Genomic DNA, 16,283 nt, shown 5'->3' on the forward strand with positions numbered 1-16,283 from the left:
AAGATTAAAGGCAGGAGAAGGGGACGACAGAGGATGAGATGGTTAGATGGCATCACTGACTCGATGGACATGAGTTTGAGCAACTTCTGGGAGATAGTAAAGGACAGGAAAGACTGGCGTGCTGCAGCCTATGGGATCTCAGAGAGTCGGACACGACTTAGTGACTGAGCAACAACAGTGGCCCTGACTTTGGGTTAGTAATGCTGTAAAGTCAGAACAGCTAGTTAAGTACCTAGCTTAGTACCTAATGGGGCTTCCCCAGTGGCTCAATGGTAAAGAATCTACCTGCAGTGCAGGACACCTCAGTTCAATCCCTTGGTTGAGAAGCTCCCCTAGAGGAGGGCATGGCAACCCACTCCAGTAATCTTGCCTTGAGAATGAACAGAGGAGCAGAGGAGCCTGGTGGGCTACAGTCCATAGGGTCACAGAGTCAGACACGACTGAAGCAACTGAGCATGCAGGCATGCATAGTGCCCAATACAGAGCAAGCATCTAAGCAATGTTCGACCCTTTCCATGTGATTCCTCTTTCCTGAATGCAGGAAGTCTTACGAGGCTGTCTTATCATTCAGCAATTGTATTCTATCTCTCCTTTATTTCATTCTGTTTGATTTATCATCTATCTGCTAATTAAGAAACAGAGGAAGGAAGAGCTGATTTTTTTTAATATTTTTTTTTATTTTTACTTTATTTTACTTTACAATACTGTATTGGTTAAAGCAACAAGTTTAAGCTCAAATTTGAATCCAAATCCATTGTCATGAAACTGTAATCACATCACAGTCAGTATTTTATATTTAAACTGGCTTTTATAAGAAAGATCACTTGGATTTTTATCACTATTAGGGAAAGAAATTGTTTTCTGAGAATAGATTGAAAATAAGCAATTGCCATTTGGAAGATATTTAGATCACTCACAGATAGAGGGAATAGAATTGCTACTTACTTTAGTCCGATTGCTCAGAAAAGCCATCCGCGTCAAAGACAATATTAAAGCTGATTTCCAATAGACAAGTCACATGAGTCAACAGTGGAGAGAAAAAAACGGAAGGAGCAGCATGCGTGAACATCTTGAAGTAGGAAAGATTTGGGTGTGTTTGAAAACAGAGTGACTGGTGTAGTGATGGCATAGTGCAGCCTAAGTTTGGAGAGATCAGCAGAGACAGATCAGATAGAGCTACAGAACCAACAAGACTTACAAAGAGGTTGAATTTGTTACAAATAAAATAAAAAGCCACTGAAGGTTTCTAAAGGAGGTTTATGTTCTGGAAGATGATTACTTTTGCCTGTGATGTGGAAATGGATTATAGAGGAGCAAATGTGGAATCAGAGAGACCATCAAAGAGATATCAGCATAGTCTATGAAGGATGGGCTATGACCAAGAATCAAAAAGAGGGAGAAAAGAGAGAGTCAAGACAGTTTGGAGAGTAGGGTCAGTTGAAGTTACCAATGCTTTGGATAGGGTTATGAGAAAACAAAATCAGGCCTGATTCAGGTTTCTGGATTGAGTATCTGCATGCTCAGTCACTTCAGTCATGTCTGACACTTTATGACCCTGTGGACTGTAGTCTGCCAGGCTCCTCAGTCCACGGGATTCTTCAAGCAAGAATACTGGAGTGGCTAGCCATGTTCTCCTTCAGGGGATCTTCCCAGTACAGGGATCGAACCTGGGCCTCCTGCATTACACGCAGATTCTTTACCACTGAGCCACCAGGGAAGCCCCTGGATTGAGTAACTAAAGGATAATTGTGCCATTTATTGGTATGGAACAGACGGGGGTGGGTATTCACTTACAGAAAAGAAATGAGAGGGTCTATCTTAGATGTATTCATTGGAAGGACTAATGTTGAAACTGAAGCTCCAATACTTTGACCACCTGACTCAAAGAGCCGACACATTGGAAAGACCCTGATACTTGAAAAGACTGAAGGCAAAAGGATACGGGAGAGGCAGAGGATGAGATGGTTAGATAGCATCACCTACTCAAGGAGCCTGATAGGTTACAGTCCATGGGGTCGCAAAGAGTCGGACACGACCGAGCAACTTCACTTTCACTTTTACTCAGTGGACATGAATTTGAGCAAACTCCAAGAAATAATGAAGGACAGAGGAACCTGACATGCTTCGGTCCATGGGGTCACAGAGCCGGACACAACCTAGCAACTGAACAATAACAATCTTAGGGGTATATGATTTGAAGTGTCTGTAAGACATACAGAGCTGGCAGGTAAGCAAAGTTGCATACGGTGCTCAGAAAAAAAGAAATCATCTAGGTTGGAGATATAGACTTTGGAGTCTTGAGTCATAATGATTTTTAAAAAACAGAGAATTAATAGGATCACTCAGGGAGAAAGAGTAAAATGAAAAAAAAAAAAAAAAGAGGATCCGCAACTTAAACCAGAGGAATACGAATACTTCAAGGGAGGAATAGGAGCCAGCTGAGAAGAAAACTGACTAAGGAAGCCAGTGCATTTGGAAAATCAGAAAACAATAGTGCAGTGATACCCAAGAGGAGACAGTGTTTCAAGAAGGAAGTGGCCAACCCATCACATACCCAAGGGGTGGATAAGAGGACAGAGACGGAGACACTGCAAATGGCTGTGTGAAGATTGTCAGTGATCCTGAGACAAGAAATTTCAGCACAGTGGTGAGGCAGTGTAGAAGCCATACTGAAATATATTAAAGAAAAGCTCAGGAGGTGGAACCAACTCAGTTAACCATCCTTGAGAATTTGGGTTATACAGAATAACAGAAAATGAGTGAAGTCAATCTTCAAGGAGCTATGGAACCAAGGTCTGTTTGTTTCTAAGATAAAGATGGAAAATTAGAATATAGTTACAAAACTGATCTGGTAAAGGAACTTCCCTGGTGGGTCCAGTGGCTATGACTCCCAGTGCAGGGGACCTGGGTCCAGTCCCTGGTCAGGGAACTAAATCCCACATGCTGCAGCTGAAACTTCACACACCTCCACTAAAAGCTCACATGTCAGAGCTAAGACCCAGTGCAGTCAAATAAGTAAAGAAATGTTTTTTGTGTTTTTTTTTTTTTTCTAAACCTGATCTGGGAAAGAATGGAAAATTTCATAAAAGTAGGAAACCAAAGTGAGGTGTTTTACAAGTCAAAGAACGCTGGATCCAGAGGATAAAGGCAAGACCTGTAACTGGCCAAGATGAACAAAGTGCCCCCATCATGAAGGGAGGGAAAAGGTGAAGTTAGTGACTCCAGCACTCTTGCCTGGAAAATCCCATGGACAGAGGAGCCTGGTGGGCCACAGTCCATGGAGTCTCGAAGAGTCGGACACGACTGAGCGACTTCCCTTTCACTTTTCACTTTCATGCATTGGAGAAGGAAATGGCAACCCACTCCAGTGTTCTTGCCTGGAGGATCCCAGGGATGGGGGAGCCTGGTAGGCTACCGTCTATGGGGTCACACAGAGTCAGACACGACTGAAGTGACTTAGCAGCAGCAGCAGCAGCGCCTTATGAGGGCTGTTGTTGTTGTTAGTCACTCAGTCGTGTCTCACTCTTTGCAACCCATGGACTGGGTTGCAGTTTCACCATCTCCTGGAGTTTGCTCAAACTCATGCCCATTGAGTAAGTGATGCCATCCAACCATCTCATCTTCTGTCGTCCCCTTCTCCTGTCCTCAGTCTTTCCCAGCATCAGTCTTTTCCAATGAGTCGGCTCTTCACATCAGGTGACCAAAATATTGGAGCTTCAGCTTCAGCATCAGTCCTTCCAATGAATATTCAGGGTTGATTTCCTTTAGGATTGACCGGTTTGATCTTCTTGCAGTCCAAAAGATTCTCAAGAGTCTGCTCCAGCACGCTAATTTGAAAGCATAAATTCTTTGGTGCTCAGCCTTTTTTTATGGTCCAACTCTCTCATGTATACATGACTACTGGACCACAGAGAATAATAAAACAAATACAGAATGCAGGAAATCAACAGGAAAAATGACTCATCTCTTCAACAAATTAAATGGCTTGTTAAAAAACAAAGAGGTGAGAGAGGAGGAAACTGTTAAACAATAATAGAAGCATAAAAGATAAACCAACCAAACTCTATTTAAAAAAAAAACAACAACTTGATTGAGTCCTGATGGAACAAATAGGACAATTAACAAATTTTGAAACAACTGAAAAACTTTCAACATCTATTGGAATAATATTTCAAATAATAATTTTGTTCGATGTGATAATACTATTGTGGGTATATTGTTTTAAAGTCTTTATGTGTTAGAAATGAGGTGTGTGCATGTATGCTGTCTCTTCAGTTGTGTCAAACTCTTTGAGACACTACCAACTGTAGCCCAACAGTCTCCTGTGTCCATGGGATTCTCCAGGCAAGAATACCAGAGTGGGTTGCCAAGTCCTCCTCCATGGAATCTTCCTGACCCAGGAATCAAAGCTATGTGTCTTATCTCTCTTGCATTGGCAGACAGGTTCTTTACTACTAGCGCCACCTGAGAAGCCCCAGAAATGAGGTATTTACTAGTAAATTTACTGTGGCCCAAGAGTGCAGAGTGGTTAAACACAGTTGGCAAAATAATGATAATTATTGCATCTGGGTGATAGTACCATCAAAGTTTATTATACTCTTCTCTCTAATTCCAGATATGCTTGCAATTTTCCATAATAAAATACTTTAAACAAAGTTGAAATGGAAAAGACAGTGTGCCATTAAAATCTGAGCCTTGAGACCTGAAGCTTACAAAGTCCTTTCAGAATCTGAAATCACTTGCAATTTTATAGTACGCAAGAATGGTCCAAATACCAACGTGTACTGTTATTCTGCTGAACTGACATTCACCTGTTTGCAGTGTCTTTATAAGAATCCATAATAACTGGAGACATCCAGTAATCTGTGAAGAGCTGCTTGTCTTTACCATTTGGCAGACAATAAACAGGTTACAATCTCGCTAAATCATTCATCCACTTCCATCTTTAAGCAGGTGAATGACTATGATGGTGGGATTCAACTTCACAGCCAATTACACCATCTGACTCAGAGACAAAACAGGAGAATAAGGAGACATAAATAGTGGCTGTGTGCAGCCAGATGTACAAATATTTATCTAGCTACTCCACCACTGCAGAGAGTTTTAATGATGTAGTCTGACAGCATAAACTGCAGATACCAATATTGTATGTGTGTCTGAGATATGACAATGTAGCAGCCCCTCTGGGGTGCTTACACCATTTAGGAGTTTCATTCCAATGAAATCCAAATGGCAGAAGCGTCCAGCTGTGAGGAATATATCAGGCTTTCTCTTCCTCTTTTCCCCTCTCCTGAACACCTTTGGGACCTGGACTCATTCCAAAAGCCCTGCAGTTTCCTCACAATGATCTACGTCCACACGTGGCCCTGGTTAAACTGTACCTCTATATCGCCACCACCACCATTTCCATCACCACTCACACACACACACACACACACACACACACACACACACACACATGCACACACACACACACACACACACACCCAGGAATTCCTGCTTCTCGCACAGGATACAGTAGAAATAGATCTCAACGTACGGTGCTGAGACCTGCAGCATCACCTGGAAACTCCTGAAATTTGCAAAATTCTTAGACTCCCCCCACCCCAGACCTAGGGACACAGAAGCGCTGGGCTGGGGGCTAACACTCCAAGTTTTAATAAATCCTCCAGGTGCTTTCTAGGCACGGGGTAGAAAGTAGAAAGTAGAGACGAGTCATGCCTGTAAACAAAGGGTAAGCTGGGAGATTAACACTGAAAGTCTTTTTAATCCTTAAAAATCTCAGGCTGGGAATTCCCTGATGGGACAGTGGATAAGCGTCCACCTGCCAGTTCAGGGTGTGTGGGTCCGGTCCTTGGTCTTGGGGAATTCCACATGCTCTGGGGGCAACTAAGCACGAGAGAGCCTAGAGACCATGCTGTGAGATGAGAAGAAGCCACTGCAATGAGAGGCCCGTGCACGGCAATGAGACCCCCCACTCACTGCAACTTTAGAAAGCCAGAGCACCGCAGTGAAGACTCAGCGCGGCCACAGATAAGTCAATAAATGAATCTAGGGCTGAGTGAGTACAAGACATTCTCATTTTACACAAGAACAAAAATGAATAATTAAGAAATCAAAAGACACATCCTCAATGTGAATTCATTGGAGAAAACACAGAGGTGGGGTGAAAACAGGCTAGATAGTCCAAAACCGGTGTTAACAAAATAAGTGCTAAATGATTGTTATTGTTTCAGTGTATCTTCCAAATCGAGGTTAATGTAACATTAGTTTGTGTTGAATCAATTTGTCAACAAGTGCCAACTGAACACCTCTGATGTCATTTTCTTCAAAGCACAGCCACCAATGGAGACACCCAGAAAGAGAGTCTTTGGGGAATTTCCTGAAGGGTGTAGGAATTACATCATAATATGAGCAATAGGTATAAAAGACATTAGAGTAAGCTTTAAAGGGATTATTAGAAGGTGAGAAAATTATCAGGGTATTCTCTCCTCTGTCTCTGTCTAGCATACAGAAGAAAAAAAATCTATATTTTAAAAGGAACAAATATAATGGAAACAGTGTCCAAAGACGTCTACTCCACATCTCAGTTCAATGTGAAGTTTTCCTCCCTTTGACTTATTTCACTCTCTATATATTGACAAATATATATGGAATCTAGAAAAATGGTACAGATAAGCCTGTTTACAGGGCAGAAATAAACACAGACATAGAGAACAGACCGGTGAACACAGTGGGGGAAGGGGAGGGTGGGATGAATTGGGAGATAGGATTGACATATATACACCACCATGTGTAAAATAGCCAGTGAGAACCTGATATGTAGCACAGAGTGTTCTGTTCCATGTTCTGTGATGACCTAGATGCATGGGATTGGGGTTCGGGGATTAGGAGGAAATCCCAAGAGGGAAGATGACATATGTATACCTGATACACTTCACTGTACAGTAGAAACTAACACAACATTGTAAAGCAATTATACTCCAATAAAACATTTGTTGTTTAGTTGCTGAGTCGTGTCTGACTCTTCATGACAGCATGGACTACAGCCCACCAGGCTCCTCCGACCAAGCGATTTCCCAGGCAAGAATACTGGAGTGGGTTGCCACTCCCTTCTCCAGGGGATCTTCCAGATCCAGGGATCGAACCTGGGTCCTCTGCATTGTAGGCAGATTCTTTACCATCGGAGCCACTAGGGAAGCCAAATAAAACTTTCAATTTTTTTTTTAACACGAAGTAAATTGTCATGTATGGATGTGACAGATGGACTGTGAAGAAGGCTGAGTGCTGAAGAATTGATGCTTTGGAACTATGGTGTTGGAGAAGACTCTTGAGAGTCCCTTGGACTGCAAGGAGATCCAACCAGTCCATCCTAAAGGAGATCAACCCAGGGATTTCTTTGGAAGGAATGATGCTAAAGCTGAAACTCCAGTACTTTGGCCACCTCATGTGAAGAGTTGACTCATTGGAAAAGACTCTGATGCTGGGAGAGATTGAGGGCAGGAGGAGAAGGGGATGACAGAGGATGAGATGGCGGATGGCATCACTGACTCGATGGACATGAGTCTGCGTGAACTCCGGGAGTTGATGATGAACAGGGAGGCCTGGCGTGCTGCGATTCATGGAGTCACAAAGAGTCGGACACGACTGAGCGACTGAACTGAACTGAACTGAAATTGTTGCTAAACTCGAACTCAAAACCAGTATGTCTCTTACTGAACTTTGTGTTTATTGGATCCTGCCAAGAAGCCAGTTCATGAAATCCACTTCTTCGGAAAATCTCCAGGGAGAGAATTTCTGAAGTGAGGATTCTGAAGTACAAGTATGTGGGTTATGTTTCTAATTTCCCAAAATACATATGATTTCTCATAATTAAAATGCCCAGGGTTTTTCTTTGATTTTTATTAGGTTATAAAACTGGTGGGATAATTATTCATGTTAAAAAGAATTATTTTCAGTTTTAAGCTATCACCATATTCCAAACTCTTTTCAATTTCTCTTCATCGTGGTGAGGCTGTATTTATAAATGTAGGATAAAGTCACCCAGATGATAATATTTCAAATACTCCCTGCCTTCTTTTTAATTAATAAACCCAAAAGCCATCTTTTGCAGAAATGACTGCCTTAAGCTTCAAGAAAGTTTTCAGCTTAAAAGTAGCAAAGTTCAACATTTTACAGTCGGCTGTTTCATTGCAAATTTATGTGGTAGTAGGAAAAATCAGAAAATTGAATTAGGAGATTCAAAAGATGTTAAAGTATGGCAGAAACCAAAACAATATTGTAAAGCAGTTATCCTCCAATTAAAAATAAATGTAAACATAAATTTTAAAAAAATGCTAAAGGGGACATTTTCCTCCCTCCATACCACCCTCCTTAAACATTTACAAAATGCAAAAAAAAAATCTTATTTTTCCTTTCTAAAATAATTTGCCTAAATTTTACTGAAGGCTTTTATTATCATTATGATATCTAAAAAGTTAGAATTGAATGTATTTCTGTGGAAATAGACAAAGACCAATCAAATGAGAACAATGAAGGGCTATTTATTCAGAACTTGGATAAGACGTGAGTTGGCCACTGCTCCTGGCATCTTGGCAAAGACGCAAAGGCAGGCAGGGAAGTAGATAACTTGATGGTACAAAACAGAGAGGCTTCAGGTGTGCTCTGAGTGGAGGCTGTGGGCTCAGGAAAGCTGGAGGAGGGCTAAATCAGCAGGGGATCTTCTGTGAGCGGTTAAGGATACATACTTGCGTTTTTCTGGTTGACCCTCAGTTGGAAGTGGGACAAAAATTTGCAAAGCTATTTTTAATCTAATTCTGGGCATTTGGGGTTGATTGTTTCAAAAATTACTGTGTAGCCTTCTAGACTATTTCTTTTGGGGGTTTTGTTTGTCTTGCCTTTTGTTTGGTTGCTGGTTTTGTGGGGGTTTTTGGCTTTTTTTTTTTTGGCCTTGCATTTTGTGGGATTTTTAGTTCCCTAACTAGAGATTGAACCTGAGGCCTCAGCAGTGAAGCCTGGAGTCTGACCACAGGGAACGCTCCCTAGATTGTTATTAGAAATAGTAGTCTGACTTTGAACAAGTCAGCAGTCTGACGTATGACAGGCTGGCTTCCTGGACAGTTTATTGTCAGTAAAGGGGTTGGTTCCTGGGCAAGTTTGTTGTAGGTTGTGGGTCAGAGTTCTATTTTTATATAGGGCCTGGCCATTGTCTGCTTCTATGTTTAGTTTCTCCTTTCCAAGTCAATTATAATTTAATGAGTAGCTGCAAAACTGATATAGCTCAGATTCAGAATGAGACGCCTACCTCTGTGGAAATTTAGGCCCAGCAATCAGAGGAGGTGTTGTACAATTCCCACGTGTATGAGGACCTGTCCAAGTGATGATAATCTGGGATCTTTTGAGAGACAAATCGAAGTGAACCACCCCGGGACAACGATGGGACCACAAAGAAAGGTTTGAAAAAATGTCTGGAACAGGCAGATGGTTTGCAGAAAGCAGAGGTAAGACAAATCAGCGAAGCCAGTAAGCTCTAAGGCATGAGACAAGAGCAGTTGAGCTCAGTCGCTCAGTCACGCCCAACTCTTTACTGCAGCGCGCCAAGCCTCCAACTCCCAAGGCTTACTCAAACTCATGTCCACTGGGTCGGTGATGCCATCCAACCATCTCATCCTGTAGTCCCCTTTTCCTCCTGCCTTCAATCTTCCCCAGCATCAGGGTCTTTTCCAATGAGTCAGTTCTTCATATCAGGTAGCCAGAGTATTGGAGTTTCAGCCTCAGCATCAGTCCTTTCAATGAATATGCCTCACTGGTTTCCTTTAGGATGGACTGGTTGGATCTCCTTGCAGTCCAAGGGATCCTCAAGAGTCTTCTCCAACACCAGAGTTCAAAAGCATCAATTCTTCGGGCCTCAGCTTTCTTCATAGTCCAGCTCCACATCCATACATGACTACTGGAAAAACCATAGCTTTGACTAGATGGACCTTTGTTGGCAAAGTAACATCTCTGCTTTTTAATATGCTGTCTAGGTTGGTCATAACTTTTCTTCCAAGGAGCATCTTTTAATTTCATGGCTGGAAATGCAAGAGGACATGCGTCCTAAAGGCCTAAAGGCTCAGAAACAGAGTCCAAAACCGCTCTGCATACCTAACAAAACTCATCCACTGGCAACATGGCCTGAAGGCCTGCCCGTTTGGGACCCCGTCCAATCTGATATTCAGCCAGTGTGCACTGGTTTGACCTAGCAATTAGTCAGTTCCCCATTCCATCATGGTGCCAAGGCAACTGGTCATTAAGTATGCATTTTGAATATTACTCCCACTTCAAACTGAGCGCCAGAATGTAGCCTCAACCAATGGTTACCCTGGTAGCTCAGCTGGTAGAAAATCCACCTGCTATGCAGGAAACCCTGGTTCAATTTCTGGGTTGGGAAGACCCACTGAAGAAGGGATATGCTACCCACTCCAGTATTCTTGGGCTTCCCTGGTGGCTCAGATGGTAAAGAATCCACCTGCAATGTGGGAGACCTGAGTTCGATCCTTGGGTTGGGAAGATCCCCTGGAGGAGGGCATGGCAATCCATTCCAGTATTCTTGCCTGGAGAATCTCCATGGATTCTGAGGAGGCTGGCAGGCTATACAGTCCATGGGGTCGCAAAGAGTCAGACACCACTGAATGACTAAGCACAGTATATCTGCTCGGGGACAGTGTTGCAGCTGCCATGTGAACCAGATCCAATTCCAAGTCCACAAGCCTTTCCAATCAGAACAGCTTTTCTCTCAAGAAAAGACACCATCTCTTGGCAATATGTTCAAGGATGTTTATAGACATTTCAAAATTTCAGTTTCAGAGCCTTCCAACTTAACTCTTTTTTTTCAAGGCCCAATTTACTTATTTCTTCCTTTTAATTAACTTTTATTGGAGTGTAATTTCTTTACAATGTTGTGTTAGTTTCAGGCATACAGCAAAGTGAGTCGCTTTTACACATAAATATATGCACTCTTCTTTAGATTTCCTTCCCATTTAGATCCCCACAGATCATGGAGTAAGGTTCCCAGTGCTAAACAGTAAGTTCTCGTTAGCTATTTGTTTCATGCACAGTATCAATAGTGTATACATGTCAATCCCAGTCTCCCAGTGGATCCCATATCTGTCTTCCCCCCACCTTGGTGTCCATAAGTTTCTTCCCTACATCTTTGTCTCTATTTCTGCTTTGTCAGTAAGTTCATCTATACCACTTTTCTGCATTTCACACATAAGGGATAATATATGATATTTGTTTTTCTCTTTCTAACTGACTTCACTCTGCATGAGTGTCTCTAGGCCCATGCCTCTGAAAATGGCACTATTTCATTCATTTTTATGGCTGAGTCATATTCCAGTGTAAAAAAAAATTTATGAAATGCTTCGCAAATTTGCATGTCATCCTTGTGCAGGGGTCATGCTAATCTTCTCTGTATCCTTCCAGTTTTAGTATTTGTTGTTGTTTTATTCGCTAAGTCATGTTCAACTGTTTCGTGACCCCACAGGCTATATACCGCACCAGGTTCCTCTGTGAGCTTTCCTGGCAAGAATACTGAAGTGGGTTGCCATTTCCTTCTCCAGGGCATTTTCCTGATCCTGGGATCGAACCTGTGTCTCCTGCATTACAGGTGGATTCTTTATTGCTGAGCCACCTGCGAAGCCCTAATTTTAGTGCAAGTGCTGCCAAAGTGAACAACCAACTTAACTCTTAAAAATATGAATAGAGTAGATGATACAGATCCCTCATCTCGCACACAGTGGGGTGCTGAAGACAGTAATTCTGTTGTCTCAGAATCGTTGACTGAGACCTGGAGCAGAAGGCAGAGACACACCAAGCACCTTCCACTCTAAAGACAGCTGCCAACAGCTGGAGGCGTGAACCCCTGCAGAACATTTGAATAGACTGGAGTCAACAAGCTGTACTGATCTCAACCATTCCCCTGCCCTAAGCACAAGACTATGGAGAGGAGAGGGAGGAGAGACTGCCTATCGGGAGTCATCAGTGAAAAGGTGAGGGCCTCAGTACTTTCCCTGGAGGAAGGAAAAAGGGGAACACTCACAGATATTGGGGTGTCAGAAACAAGAGGGGTGGGCATCTTGATCCCCAGGGGACACAGGCTGATGGGACAGTCGTGCTAAGCCGCTCACTCTCTGAGCCTCTCTGAGCGGGGGAGAGGAGGACTCAGAGGGCAGAGAGAGAGACTAGAAGTGGGAAACCCAGCCCTCCTGCTACCTGGCATTTCCAGGAGACCTGAGTCTGCAGTGACTCATGGTTGACTGCAGAAGGTAGCTGGGCTAAAGCCATGCTTACTGCACTCCAAACAAGAGGTCCACACACAGGACTGGTGCCCCCAGAGATGGAAAAAGAATGGCAGGGTGCATCACTGGTAGTGAAAGCTGCAGTGGGGTTCGAAGAACTTGAGCTAGTTAGTCTCCCTTGGCAGGAAACTTGATGGAAACAAGAGATGGAGCTCTGGGTTCATACTAAGGGGTGCGTAAAGAACTCACACGTGTACCCCAAGAAGGAAGCTGCATGGGATGTCCACCCTCAGTGGGTATCTGTGCTTGGTCTATTTCAACCTAAGAAGGAATAGCCAATGGAATTATCTGGAGGTCCAGTGGTTAGGACTCTATGCTTCCACTACAGGGCACATGGGTTTGATGCTCTGTCAGGGAACTAAGATCCCACATGCCGTGGCGCAGCCATAGATAAATAAACAAGTGTTTAAAACAGGAAGCAATAGCCAAGGGATGGCCAATGCACACCAGGAATAACAGATCCATCCCTTTCCATCTCCCCTCTGTAATCAAGAAGAAAAGTGCCCCAAGAAATGAGAGATAAGGAGTAAAAAAGCAGACCAAGCCTTCTTCTTCCTCTAAGACCCCTTGGAAAAGGATGGCCAGGGCCAGGAGGAGGAGGGGAGATAGATGGATCTAAAATTGATATTTTAAATTTGACCCGCCATTTTAAAATATTCATAAGTAAATAAAAAATGCATGGAACTCTTTATGAGGCAGCATTTTCCTCCCCAAATGAATAAACATTTGCAGGTAGTAAATTGCAAGAAGAGCTCTCCAGCCCTGAGGCATGTAGCCCTGAGGTCAGGGAATCACAATGATGAAGCAGGAGCATGGCAGAAGTGACCCCTGCACAGGATTTCAGTTCCAGGCCACTGTTTTCTTAGACTTCAGGAAAACTAAAGGTAAGCAGCAAAGTTTAAAGTATTTCACCAAAATGTTAATGAAAGATTTGAAATATGTGAGCAACTGGATCATAAAAACAAAAAAAGAGGGGAACTGATCCCCAGCAGGCTCGCCATCACCTCCAGCATTTTGCAGAAGTGAGGCAATCACTTTAGAAGGTACCCTGAGGCCAGGCTCCTCCACTAGAAGGGCAAGAAGTAGGTACTTGCTTTGGCTCAGAAAAGGCTGGGGAGAAAAAAAGCAGCCTGGAGAATAGATAAAGAAGACCTTGCAAGAGCAGAGAAAACTCCCTACCCTAGTGAATACCCTAGGGCAGTGACTTGTACCAAAATCCATGATAAAAAAAAAAAGCAACATTGTGCACCATGACCCTGGCCACATGGACGTGTATAACTAAGATTCGTGAAACAATGTTTACTCGCTATGTGCAATGAAGGGACACTGGTCTTTTACATTCTGCTCTCTTTTTTAAATGCTGGTCACAGCTCATATAAATTGATTTCCAGATCCTAGTAGTCTACCAGTGGCAGTATGAACAACTCTCATTAGAGCAAGATGACTTAAGAGGGAATTTGGGTCACACGCCATGGACAACAATTGTTTCTTCTCTCCCAAATACGATTCCCATGTCCACAGCCTCTTCTTTCATCAGATTGGAATCGTGTATTCCTTTTTTAAATGCTTATTTTTAATTATTTGGCTGTGCCAGGTCTTAGCTGTGGCATGGGGCAGGTGGGATCTAATTCCCTGACCAGGGATCAAACCTGGGCCCTCTGCACTGGGAGCGTGGAGTGGTTACTGCTGAAAACACCAGGAAAATCCCTGGAATCATTTACTCCTGATAACCTGCTTTCCAGATGAGTTCAAGGTTACATCTCCCTACTGGTTCTCTTATCTAACTATCTTCCATGCCTTTCTAACTCTCCCCCTTGTAGATATGGATTAGACTGTGGCTGCTGCTGCTGCTGCTGCTGCTAAGTCGCTTCAGTCATGTCCAACCCTGTGCGCCCCCAACATTGAAAGTGAAAGTCACTCAGTCATGTCCGACTCTTTGCGACCCCATGAACTATACAGTCCATGGAATTCTCTAGGCTAGGATACTGGAGTGGGTAGCCTTTCCCTTCTCCAGGGGATGTTCCATACCCAGAGTTCAAACCCAGGTCTTCCACATTGCAGGCAGATTATTTACAGGCTGAGCCACAAGGGAAGCCCACCCAATATTATCTCCACTAATGAAACACTTTCCAATCCTTTGGTGGGTTAGTCACTACATCGTGTCCGACTCTTTGCTATCCCATGGATTGTAGCCCACGAGGCTCCTCTGACCATGGGATTTTTTTCAGGCAAGAATACTGGAGTAGGTTGTCATTTCCTTCTCCAGGGTATCTTCCCGACATACAAATTGAATCCAGGTCTCCTGCATTGAAGGTGGATTCCTGCACTGCAGGTGGTTTCTTTACTGACTGAGCTACAAGGGAAGCCAATCCCTTAAATATCCAATATGTACAAGTCATCCACAGGGCCTTCTTCATAAGCATGTCTGAATAATAACAGTAAAAGTAACATTTATAGATGCCAGGGTGTGTCAATCACTGTCCTTAGCATTATCAATCTATATCTCTCTATTGGTAATCTTTGTAATCATCCCATAAACAAGGAAAGAGAGACCTGGGAAGGATAAGTAAGGACACATAGCTGTTAAGTATATACTTTGAATACAGGGGATCTTGGAAAATTAGCAGGTCATAGTAAAGCATGACACAAAGAATAAGTTTGATCTTCTAATGGGGGGAAGAGGGTCATGAGACATGGAACATCAGTGGGTCTTATGCCTCTTCCAGGTTTTATGCTCATGACATTTTATGCTCATGGCTCATGGCATAGAATAACCCTTCTGTACCAAAGGGTTCCAACCAAGAGGATTCTTGCTCTCTCAAAAAGACACACTATTTGTTTCAGTTTCAGTCAAAATTTCTACTTTGTAAAGTCAAATCTTGCAATAATTTTATGCCCACAAAACAGAGAAGCAAGATACACATCCTGATAGCGTTTGGATGTGTTAACTATCTTTTCCTACCATTTTCACTTGTTTGAAGAATTGTAGATCCTGCGTTAATTGGAATATTGCCCAGAAAAGTCTTTCTCAAGGGAAAGTTTCTCAGAGCGACTGTGCTCATAGGTCCTCAGTTTTCTAGTTTAATGTGAGAGTAGAATCTAGGGGCATACAAATCATGTTTAAGGAACAACGCTAGATCCTTCACTTAGGATGATATTCCTTTCCACTCCTCCAGGGGGCACCATTTACATAGAATTCAATACAAAAGGCACCCGCGGGGATTAGGCAGCGTGGTGCTCCTGAAAAATCATCCTGCTTGAAACCTCTTCAGATATCAGACACCTGGAAAAATAAAATAAAATAATCAAATAGGTTAATTGAATTAATGTTCATAAGGTTGCTTGCTTCCCTTGTAGCTCAGTCGGTAAAGAATCTGCCTGCAACGCAGAAGACCCAGGTTCGATTCCTGGGTCTGGAAGATCCCCTGGAGAAGGAAATGGCAACCCACTCTAGTATTCTTGCCTGGAAAAACCCACGGACAGAGGAGCCTGGTAGGCTACAGTCCATGAGTCTGCAAGAGTCAGACATGACTTAGTCTGACTTAGCCACCAAGGTGGCTTAGTGTCCAGAGAATCAGTACGAAAGGTAGAAACGGACGGTTTGATCACTCCTTCGTTTCAGAGGGAAATTGTTCTGTTATTAATAATTAATGCCTCTCTTCTAACTGTTAGGTAGTTAGAATAGGGAAAAAAATGTCCAGAATGGTGGTGGCTAAAAGACAAAGAAGTGGAAAGCCCGTGAAAACAGAACAAAGGAAAGTCTGAGGACCAGAGTGAGGACCTCAGGTAGAACAAACAGCACCCTGGCTGGCCCCGTTTACACAGGGCAGGCCCAGGGGGAGGAGAAAAGACGTATAAAAAGAAGCCAAAATCGGGCCGGGGGTTTCCCTTCTCTTCACATCTTTTAGGTCAGCCCACCCGCACACCTCCAGGATGTATTTTCCT

General features: G+C 43.1%; 1 non-coding gene across 1 annotated transcript; it reads right to left on the reverse strand.

Annotated features, from left to right (window-relative positions):
• Positions 1 to 11,386: 11,386 nt before the first annotated feature.
• LOC128058057 (U6 spliceosomal RNA) lies at positions 11,387 to 11,489 on the reverse strand. Its single transcript, XR_008200395.1, has one exon. It is a non-coding gene; the product is annotated as a U6 spliceosomal RNA (small nuclear RNA).
• Between the last annotated feature and the right edge of the window lie 4,794 nt (positions 11,490 to 16,283).

This window comes from Budorcas taxicolor, chromosome 1 (genome assembly GCF_023091745.1).
Source record: "Budorcas taxicolor isolate Tak-1 chromosome 1, Takin1.1, whole genome shotgun sequence".
NCBI lineage: Eukaryota > Metazoa > Chordata > Mammalia > Artiodactyla > Bovidae > Budorcas > Budorcas taxicolor.